Source organism: Diadema antillarum, unplaced genomic scaffold, assembly GCF_040938485.1.
Source record: "Diadema antillarum isolate AM-2024a unplaced genomic scaffold, OU_Dant_1.0 seq00001145_RagTag, whole genome shotgun sequence".
Taxonomy (NCBI): Eukaryota; Metazoa; Echinodermata; class Echinoidea; order Diadematoida; family Diadematidae; genus Diadema; species Diadema antillarum.
In genome coordinates, this window is record NW_027271957.1 from 42,682 (window position 1) to 62,061 (window position 19,380).

At 38.1% G+C, this 19,380-nt stretch overlaps 1 pseudogene; it reads right to left on the reverse strand.

Annotated features, from left to right (window-relative positions):
• Nucleotides 1-19,380, reverse strand: part of LOC139744179 (proteasome adapter and scaffold protein ECM29-like) — a 134,196-nt pseudogene that overhangs the window by 40,937 nt on the left and 73,879 nt on the right.

The window sequence follows — 19,380 nt, forward strand, 5'->3', positions numbered from 1 at the left end:
GTAATCTAAAGTACAACGAAGTTAATTTTTTCAAAAATTATCATTTACGCTAAATTATGCTAATTTATGTATAATGATGCATGAAATCAGACAATTTGGTATAAATCACTAAATAAAGCTCAAAACAGGCACATTTTTTGTGCTAATATTCTTTTTAGAGTCCTCAACAAATGTAAGAGAAAAAAATTGTGCAATCAGAAAAAATTTCCTAAGTATTTTATTGTTTTTGAATTTCTTATGTATTTCCTAGTTTTTTCAACTTTATGTTTTTCATTGTTTTTTAGATGAAATTTGTCCGCAACATTGTTCTGCACTAGAAAATATGTTATTAATTGATTTTAATCAATAAAACCCCAAAATAATCATGCTTTTATGAAATTTGCCTGTAAACACAGTTTGCATTGAAATTGTACATGAATTCACGTTTTTGAGCAATTTTTGGCCTGACATGCATACATATTTATGCACAACTTCCAATCCCCGCACGCGGGCATCGCAAATTTGGTGTCAAAAGATGCGGGAGACTCGAAAGAAAAAAGTCATGAAACGTCGCGGCAGTAGCTTTTCGCGATAGCAATACATCACGCAAAACGTCGGGGGGGGGGGGGGGGGGGGGGGCTCGGAGACCCCCCAGCCTAGTTAGGGTTAAGATTTTTTTTTTCACTGTTTTCATGATACTGACAGTAACAACGCATACGTATGTCACTGTAAACTAGACATTTAGTTCAAAGTATTTCGACTTATAGGTAACTTCCAAGTAAAGCATAAGAATGAGTTAATGTTTGCAAAACTTCTCTACTATCAGTGAGTAAGTACAGAGGGAATGCAGAACATGCTGCACAAAGCCATAACTTAGCAATCATCAAAATATTTAAAACATCCATGACTGTTCTTGCTGATGACCTCTCCATACCAGTACTACAATCTGTAGTACCAATTTGATGTACACTGTTTTGTATGATTTATTCTGATATGAATAACTTCAATTCAGCACCATACCAGAGAGAATAGATGACAAATACAACTACTATTATACCACTACAGATTACTACTACTGCTTCTACTTTAGCATACTCATGGCTTTTCCTATATACAAAATGACATAAGCTATCCTATTCCCCACAAGGCAGTGTTTGACTACCATACTTGCCAAATTTGTCATAATGGGGAAATGCTTTAATAACCAAAACATCAGGGCACGGGCTGGTCATTACCACGCATACAAACATAAAGTTGCCAATTTTAAACTGTAATTTGTCAAGAAAAAGCTTTTGTGATCTTAATAAACATCAGCATCACACATGATTGTCATAAGCTGCAATCTTATTCTATATTATAGTAAATGCATACATTATCAATTACTTTTTTGACACACACAAACACACACACACCCTTCATTTGATAGTGTATTTGAATTTGATTGCTTGAGACTATATGGCCAAATAATGAATTTGAGCATCCTCTTGTCTGTTCTTTAATTCATTTTTCTAACTCTCATTTCTGTTCAACATACATGTAACAATCAATTTTATGTTGTTATATGTCTGGTAGTCCATGCAAGTGTACATGTATGTCTTCTTTTTATGTTTGTCAGACTGCCATTGACATAGATTCTCCTAGGATCAAAAGCTAAGGCCCTTTCTGACTCAGTTTATAAAACTTGTTGGTATAATCAATGATGGTTTGTATCTCAGCAAAACTATGACATTAATAATCTAGATAACTTTGTCAGCATTCATAGCATATTACTCAAGTTAAATATTTAAAAAGAAAAACTCAAACAAGCACATACACATAGTGCTTTCTGGGGATTGAATGTGACATCTCATTTTAAACACCATCCTTTCCCAATATTCCATATTCTCTACATGTTGTGACATTTTCGAACAAGTAATTTTTCTTGCTCTGCAGAGTAAGATGAATTTCACCTGTTCTTACTTCTGTGGAATCAAGGCATTACCGACAGAGCAGTATACATATAACAAGCAAAAAATATCTGTGAGCTTTTATTATCTGCACTAGTTTCCAGTTGCACAAAAAATTTCCACTTTTACTGGATACATCAAATCCCAGCTTAGAGAGTGGACTAAATGAATATCGTGTTAACAGAAATGTCAAAATCTCTGACTTGTTGCTCCATTTGACATACATCTAATTGGTCACACTCGAGGTGAGAAGCTCACCAGATCAATGTACTTCAGGGAGCCCCCCAAAAAATCAGGGAGAACTTGCCACTCGACATTACAATTGTGACCAATTACGGTAAGTTGACTCAGTCGGTATCACGTCTGCCTCACGATCCTAAGGACCAGGTTCGAACCCGAGTCTGGACTGAGCAATGTTGTGTGTAATCATGCCGTCCCCTCTAGCAAGAGGCAAAACACTCTGTCCCTCGGATAGGACATAAAATGAAGGTTCTGTGTATGAGAGAGTCACAACTCATGCACGTAAAAGATCCGCTTCATTCATTCATCGCAAAGAGCAGGGTGTTTAACCCAGTGAAGTGGTCCCACCTCATATTCAACTGGACCCCATGGAAGACCAGCTTAGCATAGCTGAATATGAGCTATCAAGCCATCTTCTCAGATGGAAATGAACAAACAATCAACAACACATACGAAGACTCTATTTGTGATGTTCATTCCCTACCTTGTTGCTTATGTAAGGCACTATCTCAGTAAAGGTGGGTGCTGTCCTGACATCACAGGCTTGGCTTTCTCTTCTGTCATCAATGTTGTCTCCTGACAGTTTTAAGGCCCTCATAGACTCTTGTTGGATATCCTCTTTGCTACCAAGTGCAAAAGACATTGTACAGAGAAAACTAGTAAAGAATAATGCAAGTTCTAGTGCATGTGTACATGTGTATGTGTGAGTGTGAGTGTGTGTGTGTGTGTGAGTGAGAGACATACACCTGTGCACAGATAAATTTCATTAGAGTAAACCTGAATATGATGGAGAACCACCCTTTAGGAAACCCTGTGATCATCTGTTTAATGCTGTTAGCAGCTACATGTTTGTCTACGGTAGGGGAAGTTACATACACTGTACCTAATATCCAAGCACAAGATGCATACTGCTGATAATACTGTATGACTTCCTGAAGTTTTGCCAAACAACATGGTATGATTAATCTTTCCATTGAAAAGAAATTATTTTCTTGTCCAAGTAAACAATTAAAAAAACACTGGAAAATTTGCTATAGTGACTGGTATGCGTCCATCATATCGCATTATTCTCCCTATAGGTCTACAGTCCATATTGCCAATGTGAGATGACAGTATCACATGATTGGAAAATAATCATTGTCTGGTAATCATACACTGATTTTCATGACAACATTTTGAGCATCTTTCAAAATATGGAAAACATGTGAAATTTTAGCATTTTCACTTGACCTCTGACTCAATTTCCTTAAAATTGCCTTTAATATGCAATCACTGTGCAGTACCCACGTACATGTATATACCAGGGTTACTTATTGTAAGTGTATGTATTCCATTCATTTCCATGGTATGGAGAGAAAGTGCATTCTAGCACAAAACAGTGTAATTTGGGCATTCAGACCTAACCTTTGACCCTTGACCTTTGAGCACATAACCACAAACTTCCAAAGAGAATCAATGTTAGGCAATACATGTACATACGTACTAATTTTCTTGAAGATATCTTGAGCCAATTCCGAAATATGGACATAAACAAAGAAATGTTAGAATTTTTATATGAACTCTGACCCTAAGCCCAAAACTTACCTTGGAGAATCTTAATCTGGTAATACTTGCACAAACAAAGTTTCATGAAAATAGATTACGAATTTGCAAAAATATGGGGGAAATATAGCCTATAATCTAGGCGGAGGATGCAGCTATTGTTTTTATTGTTACACTAAACATCTGATGCAGCGAGACTATTGTCTTCGGTAAGCGACACGTCTGATACAGCAAGAATACGAACAGTGGAAGCATCTATCTCCTACATGTACACGTGTATATCCACTCATCTTGATTTTATAGTTGTTGATTTCTTATTATCAACTATGAATCGGTGGCAGTTTTTCGTACGGGTCCTATGATGGACCTGCCGAAGTAGGCACCAATCACAGGATTTGAGTAATTTTGCATCCTTTGCCTTCAAGAATGATTCCTGACAAGTCAGACTGTGCACTTCAAATGAAAAGATGAAACTGTTAAGTCCTGTCATTGCTACCCACTCAAAACTTGATACCCAAGTAAGGCATCTCTTCAATAAACTTGTTGTTATTCTAAACATGGAGGTACATTGTATTAAAAAAGGAGAAGAAACAAGAGTCTCTCCTTTCTACCCATGCTCTATGGTGCTTGGAGCTCCAGAGCAGCATTTCAGTTAAAAAGTATGCACCATTCCTCAAGCACAACAAACTAAGTGAGCAGCAGGTCGCTGTCCCATTCAATATTCTTGGCAGTAATTATTTAGTGTGTAGAGAACAAGACACATGACCAATAACCACTAAAAGATTTGTAGTTCTTTATAATGCTATTAAACACACAGAAAGATGCATTAGCCAATCATATAATCCGAAAGATTTCACATTCAGGTACTTAACTTGGTGAACAAAATTATGCACAAATGTGCGCAAGATGGTTAAATGTTAACTTTTTATAACATGCTAATATTCTTTTTTCAGTCCTGGGTATAGATAACAAGAGGATTTGAAGAAAAACTAAAAGCATTTATTCCATAAATATACTACCAGAAAGTTCTGTACAGGATTTCAACAATTCCTCTGAAATAGAGCTTAAAACTGTTACAATCAAGAACCTCTGTTTGGTCTCCATGTAAAAAAAATCTATGGAAGAGTGGCTTCGAGCATGGAACATCAAAGCCAGTGGAATGCTAAGCACTTCATTGCCATACTATAGAACTACACAAATTGGGAAGAGATTCCACTCATTCTCTATAACCTCCCTGCTCTAAAGCAGCTAAGTAACAATATGTTTTGGCTGTAATCTCGAGGATATGGACAAGAAAATATTTGAAATTTACATTTTAACTTGTGAGGCTCTTTTCAACAACTCTGCATCCCATGCTCCTTAAAATGATTCTTGTAGAGTTTGGTTAAAAGATGACAATGACTTTCAACTGAACATAGCTCTTAACTCTTTATGTGCCATGGTGTAAACCTCCTGTGTGCCACATTATTCTGAGACAGCAACGTACAATGTAGGCATGTTTTGGGGGAACATTCTGCTTTTCAAATCTATGTATGTTAAATACTAGATTTTTGTTACCCTGATCATGTAATAAGCAAAGTTGTAGAGAAAATGCCAAGCTTTCCTTTGATGTAAATTGTATGGCAGATCTATAATCGTTTTTCTTTTAAATGACCAGTAACTACATTATTGTAGAGGCATGACATTTGCACACAAAACAGTGTCTGAAACTTAGAATTTACTCACAAATCCAGTTGGGAACACCACTTGATAGCCAATCACCACATAAAATGCGAGCTACATGTGACAGGAATGGAATCGCGAGAAACGCTTTCACTGTACTGTGACATTTGGCTATCTATCAATTGGTTTGGGCGGCTTTGTGCGTTTGAGCAGAATATGCGAAGTTGGCATGCCGTCGACTGAGTCGGGCATGCGAACATGGCACATGAAGAGTTAAAGAAGATGAAACTTGACATACATGTATGGCAGTTAGATATGATAATTTTTTGCATATTTCCACAAACCAACAATCTGATAACATTTTATTTTTATTGATTTTCTTGCCTATGCAATCACTCTTTTTGGTTGTATTCCTGCATATTCAATATCCATTTTTAAAAACTCTTTATGTGCCACGTTCGCACGTCCAACTCGGTCGACGGCGTGCCAACTTCGCATATTCTGCTCAAACGCACAAAGCCGCCCAAACCGATCGATAAATCGCCTAATGCCACAGTACAATGAAAGCGTTTCTCGCGCTTTTGTTCCTCTCACATACAGCTTGCATTCTATGTGTTGATTGACTATCAAGCGGTGTTCCCAACTAAATTTGCGTGTAAATTCTAACTTTCTGTCACGGTTTTATGTGCAAAAGTCATGCCTTTACAGTAATGTAGTATCTGGTCATTCAAAAGAAAAATTAAAAATAGATTTGTCAAACAATTTATATCAAAGCAAAGCTTGGCATTCCTCTCCAACTTTGCTCACTACATGTCCAGCTTAACAGAAATTTGTAGAAGTTATATAGATTGGAAAAACAGAATTCTTTCTCAAAGCATGACTACCTTCGTGTCTCAGAATAATGTGGCACACAGGGGGTTTCCATCATGGCAAATAAAGAGTTAATTCTGCTTCAGCATCAGGAAATAGCATCACAAGAAACATACTAAAAATGTAAATAAGTACATTATCTAATTATGTCGATGTAGGGCAATTTGTCAATCAGTTGCATAGTACATTATTGCCATTCACCTGCAGAAATGAGCATTACTTCCCCAATGGGATAAACAAAAGCAAATGTCTAACATACATGTACATATTTTGATGGCCATTTAATAAGTTATTGTATTATGACATTTGATCAGTATGTCAGACCCTTAAAATATGGTGTTAAACTGTGCTGGTAACAAAAACCATGATACACTGATGAATACTCACATTGTTGACAACTCTTTGGACTTACCTATCACCTGTAGCAAGCAGCAAGACATATCTAGACGGAACGTGGTGGCTTGGAAACACAGTTGCAGCATAGTGAACTGCTGCCATTCTTGCTTGAGGCTCAGGCTATGTGTAAGTGCAATAATTCGAGAAAGAAATATTATGTATACATACATGTTTATAGACAAGTGTGCCCTATGATTGGCAAATTCTGAATCTAAACGCCCTGTCACACTTTTCCAGATAAGCTACGGGGGCTTATTGTGAGTAGGGATTTTCCAGCACACAGGAGAATTTTCTGAAGGCGGACAAGGATGTTGGCGAGTTCCTTACTTGCGTCTTACCGGCTACTTGCATGTATTCCTTGTGACCTGCGTGAGAGCTTCGAAACCGATCCGTTTTCAGTTACAAGCAACATACAGGGACTGCGAAGTACCTACGTTACAGCTACGAAGTACCTGCATGGGAGTTGCCTGTGACGTGCTGCCGCTAAGGGCCTCCTATTGGTGTTCTGCACGTATCTCTGCGGGCAACCCCAACGTGACTCACCCGGAACGAGTTTTGAGCATGCTCAAGGCCTTGTCACACCGTGTCTGAGGAAGCCTTGTGGGTTGACTTGCGGGGAAAAATTTTTGCTACGTATCCGGACCATGGCCCACACCTGACAGTACCTAGCGCGTATCTCGCCCATAGTTGCCCGGAGGTGCGCACGCAAGTCTAATTTACCTGCAGTCAAGTTTTGAGCATGACCAAAACTTTTTCCGGGTGGGTCGCGGGGATTGCCTGCAGTATGTACAGGCAGTTGACCCCCTTGAAGTATGGAAGCTGCCTGTGGTTCCATGCTTCTGCGCCGGAAGCCCGTGTCACCTGCGGGCATTCTACAAGCATAATAGGGGTGTTTTACTGGCAAGGAATGGTGACGAAACTGCCAATATCCATGTAGCTGGTCACTCCTACGGACGTGGAGCGAGCTATACGAGCAAATTGCGTGCATGCTGAGGGTCAGTTACTGCCTTTCTGCTGGTAAGTTGAGAGTCGGCTGCGCCAAGATTATAACATTATGTGGGACTTCTGCCATATCAAATTCCTTCAGAGGGATTCCTTCACCGAGTTGTTAGCCCTTACTCGCTACCCACGCGCCTGACACGCAGGTAACACAGAATACATGTGAGTAGAACGTAAGTAGCATGGGTCCAGCAGGTAAGACACCTGCGAAACTCGTCCAAATCTTTGCCCGCCTGCAAAAATTGTCCTGTGTACTGGAAAATCCCCACATACAACCAACCTGCGCAGCTTGCCTGAAAGGTGTGACGGGGCCTAAACTTGGCTGCGGGTAAATAGGACATGCGCGCGCAACTCCGGGTAACTACGGGTGAGACACGTGCTAGGTACTGTCATGTGTGGGTCATCTGTGGGGACCTCCATGTAGCAAAAATTGTTCTTCGCAAGTCGCACGCAAGGCTTGCCCGGAAAGGTGTGACAGGGCCTTAAAGCACAACAGAAAGTCACTTCTTATAATGTTCCTCTTAAACTTTTGTTTTGGTTTCTTACACAACTTACTTCTACAACCTAGAAAATTCACTTAACATACAAAATAATATGCAGGAATGTAAATCACATATCGATATTTACACTTTAACGACAGACAAGGCTTGAGATCGGCAATTGCCTGGCACAACTAAAATGTGATGACTGGCCAACAATCATTCAAAAACTTTATCTTTTGGCAGTCAAATTTGGTGGGTTGGGATTCAAAATGATTTTTTTTTTTTTAATATTTCCTCTTATTTTGGGCAACCAAAATGTCTGATTTAGAGATTTTAGTGGCCCTAACAGGCCATCAGAGAGACAATTAGTGTTGTTGACTCCTGATATACTGTTTATATACACTGTATATACCCTGTATACCCCAGCGACGATAAATATATATATACTTCTGTAGAAGTATTGGAACAAGTTCACTCGGTTGACAGCAGGTTCATCCGTATTTATTGCTACTCGGAGTTTCATGCCACCTCCATGAGGCGCAATCGTCAGGCAATGATTAAATACATCATGCAAAATGTATTTAATGTATTTAATCATTGCCTGACGATTGCGCCTCATGGAGGTGGCATGAAACTCCGAGTAGCAATAAATATGGATGAACCTGCTGTTAACCGAGTGAACTTGTTCCAATACTTCTGTCTAAATGTCTTCCTTTGAGGATATCGAGCACTCTTCATAGAAGGATAGAATCACCAAGTGTGTATATACTTCTGTATATATTTGTCGTTGCTGGGGTGACAAGACCTTGTATCTGAAATTTTGGTGAAAATGGCTTTTTTGGATTAATGGTCAAATAATGGGTTAAGTGATGTTCTGGCCAAATCCCAACTGTCTTACTCCAAAAATGAAGCCACCATGGCATGTCAAAGGAAAGGCTATCCCATTCACTATAGTGCTTTGGCCGCCATGTTTTTTGGCTCTCCTGAACATTTGACATTTTGTAGATACAATGTCTTGTCACCCCAGCGACGCATGGAATATGTATATGTATGTGTTTGTGGGTATTCATTGTTCAGGTGTCCATTAGGATGATGCTATTACTTAAAGGGGATATCCACTCAAAAAATTAACTTAACAAAAAAATTATCTTTAAAAAAAAGAACTAGAACTAGAACTCAATGTGATTAATACCCCCACCTACATGTAACACTGAGGGAGTTGGCTCAACCAGCAATAATTTTGCATGATTTTATCTTTAAAAAAAAATTGTTACCATAGCGATGCATCGTTGAATACAGATGAGATTTGCTCATTTAAAAATTAGTTACATGTACCATATCTCAAGTCAAGTGCTAAAAATTTGAGTGAGTTTCTTCTTCTTCTTCTCCTTCTTCTGGTTAAGTCTGCCTCCATCAATAAGCTGCACATTACATTGATGACATGTGTGAAATTTCAGCTGAATTGCCTTAAAACTGAGAGTAGGTCGATCCACAACATTTTGTGTGATTTTTTGAAAATTTGCCATTGCTATGGCAACAGGGCCATAGCAAACAACAAAAACAAAATTATCATGCCTGTGGGCTTGAAGTTCTTAAGGCAAAGACACAATCTGTAAAACCCTACATTGTACCTTCTCAATGTTGGCCATGATAAGCATCTCCATCACCTTGATGAGGGGTTCTTCCACCCCTTTATATGCCTCTGCCATCTGGAACAGGGCATCCTGGACATGCAGACGGGTGTCATCTGCCTCCTAGTACACACAAGGAGCAGCATAAGGTTTCTGTTAGACAGACTGTAGAGAATGTTTTAGGCTGCAAATATGCACTCATGTAATTTCCTTCAAACATATGTATCTTAGAGTCCATCACAGAAGTACTCTAAAAAGGTGCAAGATAGTATACACGTACTCCAATCAGGAGGGGCTTTTGCAACTGGACACATCTGTTGATGCTTTGTACCGTACATGTAGGTCCATGTTTGTACACACAAACACACAGTCACATAGTATGCATATGGTGGAAACCGAGGACCTGTTTTACCCGTTAGAATGTTATCACATAACCGAGGACCTGTGTGTCCTCGGTTTAAATGTAAAGTTTGAATGTGTGTCCTTGTTTTACACCATGGGCAAGTGCACACACACACACACACACACACACAGACACAAATAGACACAGACAGACACACACACAACATAGAAATACATATTGTGTATAAATATGTTAATATGACCAAAGAGAAAACAGTGCGTAACTTGAAATATATATACATATGTATTGGTGACATCTCTCACAAAACATTACCCTAATCAATCAACCGTTACATGATCTAATTAGATGATCCAGCTGAGGCACACGGCTGGTTATTATTCATAACTCTCTACCCAAAAAAGAAATATGCACATAAAGGGTTGAAGAATCGGTCCGCTTGGTAATTCAAGATTGGGTCTGCCTGAAGAGCTATGAAGTCTTCCCCCCCCCCCCCCCTTCAGATCTTGGTCGTGGATCGCGGGATCCTTGCGAAAATTTGCACTAAGGTAAATGTAATCTACAAGACTGTATAGTAAAGATTTTTCGAATTTTAATTTATGTATTTTATATTAGTTAATTTATGCTAATTTATGCAAAAAAATGCCTATAAATAAAAAAAATTAAAGCTCCAGGACTTCTAATTTTTGGTGAACATACAAGTATTCTTTTTAATATCCTCAACAATAATACTGTTGCCATGGCAACAAATTATTTTCTCAATATGTCAATATAAACATAAATCAAACTTAAATTCACCATTTCTGAATGTCATGGTTACCTCATAGCAATGACGGTTTCCATGGCAACAACTATATTTGTAAAGAAAACAGTATTATTTTCATCAAAAAGCATGAAAACATGACAAGATCGAGTAGAATATTTGTTACAATTTACTATCATGATTATCAGCTTTTTTCGACTATGGTCATCCTGCATCATTTTCGTTGCTATAGCAACATGACAAAAACTGCCTATTAAAGAAAAATAAGTTTTCTGTTAAAATGAAATAAAGAATAAAATAAATCAATGAATAATAAATTTCTGTACAGTTCGATTTTTTTGTGTGTTATTTCCCCTATTTTGGTAGTCCAGATACTGGACGATTTTAATAATCCGCATTCCCCACACTGACACATGCATACATGCATGCACCCTGCACAATGCGCCCAACCGCTGATTGCCACACTCCACCAGTTGGTACTCCCGAGGATCGCTGATTTTAACATCCTTGGTGGGCACACACTGCATGTGATGCCATACCGCTACGAATACAGTCCAGGAAGGGGACTACTATTTTGGGGGTGCCGAACATGAATCCATCTTTTGCCATATTTCTAAATGACATCTTTAGCCATGGCAACAAATTATTTTCTTCAGAAGGACACGTATTCTTCATTAAACATCATAAAAACATGCCGTAACTTCCAATATATGTCAATATAAACATACAGCTATGTATTTCTTTAATCAAATTAAAAATCACAATTTCCGAATGTTACTAGCGGTTGCCATGGTAACAACTATTTTTTAACAAGAAAATAACAATATTTTCATGAAAAAAAGCATGAAAACATGAAAAGATCGAGTAGCATACTCATTACAGATTACTACATGAGGCAAAAATTTGGCTTCATAATTATTTGTCATGTATTTTATTGTTTATTGAATTTCTTATGTATTTCTTTGTTTTTTACTTTTTGTTTTTGCGGGGGTTTTTTCGTCAAAATTTGTCGCAGAAACTTTTTAAAGCATAATCAGGCTAAAATAAGTCATTATCAGCCATTGAAAGTAAAAATATTTATTTCTATATGAATGAATTGCAAAAACACAATTAACATTGGATTTGTACATAAAATCATGTTTTTGAGCAATTTTGGGGTAGATGAATTTTTTTCAAAGGGGCGTGGCTTCAAAACGGTATACCCGGGAGCAACAAATTGAGCGATACTTGAAAGAAAAAAGTCATAAAATGTTGAAGCGAGAGCATCACGCATTGTGGAATAATCACGCGAAACGTCGGGGGGGGGGGGGGTCCCTCCCTTGGGACTAGGGTTGACATAGATTTTTACGATCTGATTCAGTTCAGAATTGGAATGAAATATGCAAAGGGCTATGTGTATGTGTGGACAGAATATTAACTTTGTATTGTTTACCTGTAGGTAATGGTAGACGACTGAATATTCAACCAAATTCGTTATTTCTGTTGAAATATTACTCTTTTGCTAAACACTTTCTTGAAAGCACTTCATAAAAGCACAAACAACTTGATGATCTCTCTGTCTTTTGGGTGTAACATTTAAACAAAATTTATGAGATAAAACTGTGAATTAACATTGCTTTTCAGCGAATGATGAGTGTAAAAAATAACATATGATACAGTATATGCAGGGTTTGCATGTTTTCATCATATACTGCATTATTTTGTTCGCATATGATGAAATTTCGGAAAAAACAAACAAAAACTGCCCCTCCACAGGGCTTTGTTACCACAGGAGCGCACTTGCACTGCTTTTCTCGTGTGACATATAACAGGAGTGCAGCTCGATCCCTTCTTCATTCCTTCTCATTTTCACTCAACTTCTCCCACATCTTTTTTTTTTTCACTTTTACATTTCCTTCTTACCTCTTGCACATTACTAGACTTCTTCCCTCAATTCCACTTTTTCCTTTCAATATATTCCGACTGTGATTGCATAGCACTTTTTTGGATTGGACTTTTTCTTTTTTTCTTGGTGGCCACAGCATGTTCAGGCTACAGAAAGAATTAGAGAAATTGTGGTAAAGGGAAAAATAAGAGTGTACCAGGGCATAGAAAATATGACAATTGCAGGGAACATCTGTGATACAGACCAAAAATGGATGTGTTCCTTTTGAGATGAGAGTTTCCTTACTCAATTTACCTTACTCAAAAGATATACATGGGGAGCATCTGTCACTAAAAAGTGACACTGTTCCTCTATCTTCTAATATGTAATTCATGGACTTCTTCTACAAATGCACATCCATGAGCAAAACATTTTACCTTCTTATTGCAGTTAGATTAAATGCTGAATGTTATTTGCTTTGGGGTAAGAGAGACTTGATGATTTAGTAATATTTTCAAGTAATATTAACTTGTCATACAATGATATGATAGTAATTATCAGATATTTCTTTTGTCAGACTGAACATAATTATTATGTGAGCAAAATTATGAGAACCTTTAACAGTGCAGATTGTCTCCCAAACCTCATCAGAAAATATTTAAATTGCACACAAATGACAGATTACATAAATTTCCATTAATCTACAACTTGTTTTTCAGTATTTGGCGATATTTATAGAGTAAGTAAATTTTAAGCTGTCTGCACATCATGATCACATACCACCTTGGAAATTATGAAACTATTGCTCTAAGCATATTATTTTGAGCATATACTTTTGAGATAAATGTTCCCTCTTGGTCGGATTGTCTACATCATAGGCGGTTGCTGAAATTGTCATGGACATAAAGGTGGGGGGGGGGGGGGGCCACTTCATACTTGTGGTGCCACTTCTGGGTTTCATCAGCTAACAAGCGAAAAAAAAAAGGTCTTCAGCACAACTTCTGCAGTTCTGTATGGTGCCTCTTCCGGGTTTCATCAGCCAACAAGCAAAAAAGCAAAAAAAAAAAAGGCCTTCAGCGCAAAAACAAAGCCTTACCGTGCTAACACTTCAAGCTTTCTGTCTATTTCTTCCTAGTGCCGCTTGCGCACTTCCGGGATAAAAACAGTGGGGGGAGGCCCAAAGCGGTGACAACTTATGTATTCCTTTGTATGGTGCAAAAAAAGTGTGTGTGTGTGGGGGGGGGGGGGGGGGGCAAGCCCCCTAGCCCCAGCCCTCCCCCCATAAGTCATAAGGTGTGAAGATTAGCAATTATACATCGTTCAAAATTCTCACCCATATATACATGTATGTGGTATCACTGGTTTTCTGCCCAGAGCTTTTGAGCTCGTACAGAGAGACAAGGGTAAGAATGATGTATAGGTATATTTCTGCCCTGCCCTATGTTTTGCAATTATGCTTCATTGTAACATATACTTTGCACCCCTACATGTGGTAACTCCTGTGCATCATAAGTGTGCATTGCATTTTTTTAACATACGATTATAGTAATCACAAAGCAAGTCATGATCATGTCATTAACATGGTAGAGCGCTGTGGGTGACAATTTATTAAATATCAACCTTTATACACAGAGTTACGTTCACCCTTGTCTCTTTGTACTCTTTCACTCTCTCTCTCTCTCTCTGTCTGTTATAATGAAATGCGTATATAAAATATACACATGGATTTCATTACAGCATACATTTGTACACATATTTAACATAATTTTGGTAAAACAAAGAATAAGTTGTACGTCTGGAATCATCACTTAAGTCTCAAAAAACAAACAAAACTAGAAATGTCGCTATGGCGAGTGGTATGCCTCCGCCATAATGCATGATTCTCCTAATAGATCTATAGTACATGTAGACAATGTGTGATTACATTTTCACAAAATTGGCAAAATATTAAAATGACATGTTTGTCACAAATGTGTTGAATGTTCACCTTCCTTGACCTAGGTTTAATTGTATGAATAGGAGAGCATATATTTGGGGATTTAAGGACTTTAACTTGACTTTGACCCTTTCATAAGTTTATGCATTGAGTAATTTTCAAGGTATGGAGAACAAGTGCAATTTCTGTATTGAATAGTAAATTGTTATTATTTGCATCTGGCCTTCGACCCTAAAATTCATAAGAGAATCACTGTCAGGCAGAACATGCATAAGTATGTACTAAGTTTCAAGATAACATGAGCCACTTCCGAGATATGGAGGGAGAAGTAAGTACAGCACTTTCACTTGATCTTTGACCTTTTGACCTTTTTGGCAAAAAAAAAAAAAAAAAAAAAAACTTCCCAGAAATTCTCTATTGGGTTATACATGCATAGACCAAGTAAAAAAAAAAATCCTGCTGGCATTGCATAAATATGAGGGAAATAGTACAATTTTGAAGTGTTGCCCTTGACTTTTGACCCCAAGAAGCCAAAATTCTCTAGATAATCACTGCCATCAGTACATGCATATATCCTCTATTCCATGAAGATACCTAGAACAATTTCCAAGATACAGAGAAAAAAGTGAAATTTCAACATTTTTACTTGACCTTTTGACACTTGACCTTTGACCTCATGACCCCAAACTTTCACCAGATAGTCTTAATTGGGTAATACATGTATACACTAAGTTTCTAGAAAATATCTTCAGGCATTGCATAGATATGGGGGAAATAGTGAAATTTTAAGCATTTGACCATGACCCTTTGACCTTGAGCGTGTGCACGCAAAAGTTAAGTGGCACAACTTCACCCCCTAATACACATACATGCCAAGTTTCATTAGGATACCTCAAAAGGTTTTTTTAGTTAACGCTGTCCACAAAATTCATTACAGACGGACGCACGGACGGACGGAAGGATGGACAACCTGAAAACATAATGCCTCCGGCATCACTTTGTGGCGGAGGCATAAAAATGGGTAAATCTGTAATATCGCGTGAGCAAGGAGCCTAATTGCACTAATCTTGGTTTCCTAGAAGCTTGTAAGGCAGGGTCATACATCACTCTCATAAATCAGCCATAGGAGGAAACACATATTTGGCAGGCATCTTGGATTGATTGTTTCGGATTGCTAAATAGATTTTTCCCATCATGCACTGCACTGCATGATCATAGTTTGTTTCTACTGCTCCCTCCCGGCTATTTGGCCGAGATGTGAATCCACCGAACCGAGCTCAAGCAGATGTATGATGCCTCCAAGCAAATTGAAAGTAGCACGTAAGTTTCAGCAACACAGGAAGTAGGAACCAAGGGACCTTTTTTCAGGCATGATAATAGAAGAAGAAGAAGAGAATAAGGGATAAAAATATATGTACGCTTGTTTCACTTTGAGAGTCATTCAGCTCAGCATGTTTACCGCAAAAGACCCATTAGCAAGGAATGACAAGGGTTAGTGTGTGACTGAGCATCAGAATCATGTAGTATTAATGACGGGAAAATGTGTCAAAGAAGATGGAATCAAAAGCAGAGGTAGTTACAGCTCATCAGGAAAAGTCCGGTGCAATTGTACTTCATTCTTCTTTGGGTATCGGTAGGTTTCAAATTAGTAGGATGCATGTATTTGGTGGGAGGTAATAATGATATATAGGAGCAGGCATTCATTCCACCATATTGCATTGCCCGCCCCCCACAAAACAAGAAAAAACAAAAGGATGAATACATCACAGTGAGCTCAGCTTTGATTAAATAGATGTCATTATATTGCCCCTTGGCTCAATTTTGATATAGTTTTCCCCAAGACTGTTATGATAAACCTTAGGTTTGCTACATACTGTACTAGTATATGACTATCTGCTCACATGCTATTGGTACTAATCTCACGATCAAGTACATTTAATCATGATTATCAGGGAAGATGAGTGGATGAATGGATTGAACTACTTGAAATACTGAACTGCAATACTATATGCACCAGACATGCACAATCATTCCTAATGAAGGCACATATTTTTGCTTCAACTCTGGGTGCGTTCGAGCGCTCTAAAGCGAACCAAAGTGACCTGAACCAAAGCGTACCGTGCCGAACTGTGACACTTTTGGAGCGTTCGAGCGCTCTGTCGAGAAAGCGTACCTCAAGAGTTATTTTTAGACTAGAAATGTCGCTATGGCGACTGGTATGCCTCCGCCATAATGCATGATTCTCCTAATAGGTCTATAGTACATGTGGACAATGTGTGATTACATTTTCACAAAATTGGCAAAATATTAAAATGACATGTTTGTCACAAATGTATTGAATGTTTACCTTCCTTGACCTATGTTTAATTGGATGAATTGGAGAGCATGCACTTGGGGATTTAAGAACTTTAACTTGACTTTGACCATTTCATAAGTTTATGCACTGAGTAATTTTCAAGGTATGGAGAAAAAGTGCAATTTCTGTATTGAACAGTAATTTGTTATCATTTTCATCTGGCCTTTGATTTATAAGAGAAGCACTGTCAGGCAGAACATACATAAATTCAGCATGTACTAAGTTTCAAGATAACTTGAGCCACTTCCGAGATATGGAGAAAAAAGTAAGTTCAGCACTTTCACTTGATCTTTGACCTTTTGACCTTTGACCTTCTTGGCAAAAAAAAAAATTCCAGAGAATCTCTATTGGGTTAGACATGCATACATCAAGTTTAAAAAAAAAAAAAATATCCTGCTGGCATTGCATAAATATAAGGAAAATAGTAAGATTTTGAAGTATTGCCCTTGACCTTTGACCCCTGACCTTTGACCCCATGAACCCTAAATTCCCTAGATAACCACTGCCAATCAGTAGATGCATATACACTATGTTCCATGAAGATACCTTGAACAATTTCCAAGATACAGAGAAAAAAGTGAAATTTTAACATTTTACTTGACCTTTTGACCTTTGACCTTTTGACCTCATGACCCCAAACTTTCACCAGAGAATCTTAATTGGGTAGTACATGTATACACTAAGTTTCAAGAAAATATCTTCAGGCATTGCATAGATATGGGGGAAATTATAAAATTTTAAGCATTTGACCTTGACCTTTTGACCTTTGACCTTGAGCATGTGCACCCAAAAGTTGATAGGCACAACTTCACCCCCTAATACACATACATGCCAAGTTTCATTAGGATACCTCAAAAGGTTTTGGTAGTTACCCTGTCCACAAAATTCATTACGGACGGACGGAAGGACGGACGGAAGGACGGACGGAAGGACGGACGGACGGACGGACGGAAGGACGGACGGACGGACGGACAACCCGAAAACATAATGCCTCCGGCACCACTTCGTGGCGGAGGCATAACAAAACAAAACAAAACAAAACAATCAAAACAAAAATCTGCTTAAAAGAACCATGGTACAACGTACACTTCCTATCATATTGATGCCATTTGATGGATAAAGACATAAAAATGTGTTCCACTATAATAGAATTTTGTATGCATGTATTGAGGGAAATCACTAATAACAAATACTGAATATGCACTGCTTGCCACCAAAAATAACTGAATACACATGAACCTCAGGGATTGACAATCATCTGACAAATTCAACCTTGATGCAACCTTCCCGTGGATCCCCTAAAGGAGATGTCATTAACCGTAAGTTTCCAATTATCTCTTTGGGAGACCACAAAACAAAATTGTCTCACTCTCTCCCCTTAAGGGTACATTGTATTTAAGCAGAATACAACTGAACTGTTTAACTGGATAGAGAGATGATGACTAAAATTTGATGTGTTCTGTTTCTTTGCTATAAACCACCACCATTACCATCGCATCAATGTAGCCAACATTACCTGATGACAGGTATGATTCAAGAATTATATCCATACCAATATAAGGAAGAGATGAAATAAATTAACTACCCAAATGACCATGTATAATTTGTCATGTCACACTTTAACAATCGTACAAACCTTGCAGACTGCGTCAAAAAACTGCTGAAGTAAGCCCAAGTCTTTGGTGAACAAATGAGGCAGTCTCCTACATTAGGACACAAAACAGGAATAACAGTATCCTGTATCACTATTGTAGGGTAATTATGTATTTTCATGCTTTTCTGAAAAAACTTCAGTGGCTTCATTTGACTGCCCTAAAACTAACATTTGACATGTGGGAAAACCTGAGATACAATAACACTGACAAGAAGATCTTTTTATACCCCACACTCTGGGGAGGGGGTTGAGTGGATCCTAGGAATGACTACTGTGAGAGAGAGAGAAAAAAAAAGAATGAAAGTTAAGTCCTGAAAAGGTTCCTGTGGAAGAAAGGGAATGGGGGAGAATATAAGTTAAAGTGTAGTCCTAAGGGGGGAGAAAGCACTTAGAAATAGCCTGTAAAGAAACTGCAAAATTGTAATAAATAAGAAATAAAGAAGAAGGAAAGAGATAAGTTGAGGGAAAACAGACTATAGTACATTGTATAAGAGAAAGAGAGAAGTGGACTGAAAAGGACTGAGTAAGAGTACTTGTTAAGATAGAGCAAGAGTTCTAGTAATAAGAATAAACAAGATCCTTGAAGAACTTGACACCTCGGGCATGTGTAACCACTCAACTCTTCCCCTTCCCTTTCTTGCTAGCTTTCAGTCCCCCTTTTCTTTATTTTCTTTTACTCTATAGTCTCATCTCTCCTCG